Here is a 1924-nt window from a genome sequence, read left to right as displayed (position 1 = left end):
AAGTCAATCTCTCCCTCATGGCAGATGATATGATACTGTACTTAGAAAACCCAAAAGACTCCACCCCAAGATTGCTAGAACTCATACAGCAATTCAGCAGTGTGGCAGGATACAAAATCAATGCCCAGAAATCAGTGGCATTTCTGTACACTAGCAATGAGACTGAAGAAAGAGAAATTAAGGAGTCAATCCCATTTCCAATTGCACCCAAAAGCATAAGATACCTAGGAATAAACCTAACCAAAGAGGTAATCTATACCCTAAAAACTACAGAACACTTCTGAAAGAAATCGAGGAGGACATAAAAGAGATGGAAAAATATTCCATGCTCATGGATTGGATGAATTAATATTGTGAAAATGTCAATGCTACCCAGGGCAATGTACACATTTAATTCAATCCCTATCAAAATACCATGGACTTTCTTCAGAGAGTTGGAACAAATCATTCCAATATTATGGGGAATCATGGGCAGCCCAGCTGGCTCAGCGGTTTGGCGCTGCCTTCAGCCCAGGGTGTGATCCTGGGGCCCCAGGATCGGGTCCCACATCGGGCTCCCTCCATGGAGCCTGCTTCTCCCTCTGCCTGTGTCTCTGCCTCTCTCTCTCTCTCTCTCTCTCTCACACACACACACACACACACACTTTCTCTCTCTCTCTCTGTGTCTCATGACTGAATAAATAAAATCTTTAAAAAAGAAAAAAAAAAGATTTGTGTGGAACCAGAAAAGACCCCGAATAGCCAGGGGAATATTAAAAAAGAAAACCAGTGCCGTGGGCATCACAATGCCAGATCTCAAGTTGCACTACAAAGCTGTGATCATCAAGAAAGTGTGGTACTGGCACAGAAAAAAAGACACATAGATCAGTAGAACAGAATAGGGAATCCAGAAATGGGCCCTCAACTCTATGGTCAACTAATATTTGACAAAGCAGGAAAGACAATCCACTGGAAAAAGGACAGTCTCTTCAGTAAATGGTGCTGGGAAAATTGGACAGCCACATGAAGAATGAAACTAGACCACTCTCTTACACTATACACAAAGATAAACTCAAAATGGGTGAAAGATCTAAACGTGAGACAAGATTCCATCAAAATCCTAGAGGAGAACACAGGCAACACCCTTTTTGAACTTGGTCACAGCAACTTCTTGCAAGATACATCTATGAAGGCAAGGAAAACAAAAGCAAAAATGAATTATTGGGACTTCATCAAGATAAGAAGCTTCTGCACAGCAAACGAAACAGTCCACAAAACTAAAAGACAACCTACAGAATGGGAGAAGATATTTGCAAATGACCTATCAGAGAAAGGGCTAGTATCCAAGATCTATAAAGAACCTATTAAACTCAACACCCAAGAAACAAACAATCCAATCATGAAATGGGCAAAAGACATGAACAGAAATCTCACAGAGGAATACATAGACATGGCCAACAAGCACATGAGAAAATGCTCTGCATCACTGGCCATCAGGGAAATACAAATCAAAACTACAATAAGATACCACCTCACACCAGTGAGAATGGTGAAAATGAACAAGGCAGGAAACAACACATGTTGGAGAGGATGTGGAGAAAGGGGAACCCTCTTGCACTGTTGGTGGGAATGTGAACTGGTGCAGCCACTCTGGAAAACTGTGTGGAGGTTCCTCAAAGAGTTAAAAATAGATCTGCCCTACAACCCAGCAATTGCAGTGCTGGGGATTTACCCCAAAAATACAGATGCAGTGAAACGCCAGAATACCTGCACCCCAATGTTTATAGCAGCAATGTCCACAATAGCCAAACTGTGGAGAGAGCCTCAGGGTCCATCGAAAGATGAAGGAATAAAGAAGATGTGGTTTATGTATACAATGGAATATTACTCAGTCATTAGAAATAATAAATACCCACCTTTTGCTTCAATGTGGGTAGAACTGGAG

The sequence above is a fragment of the Canis aureus genome, chromosome X (genome assembly GCF_053574225.1).
Source record: "Canis aureus isolate CA01 chromosome X, VMU_Caureus_v.1.0, whole genome shotgun sequence".
In the NCBI taxonomy this organism is placed as follows: Eukaryota; Metazoa; Chordata; class Mammalia; order Carnivora; family Canidae; genus Canis; species Canis aureus.
Note: the sequence above shows the minus strand (reverse complement) of the source record.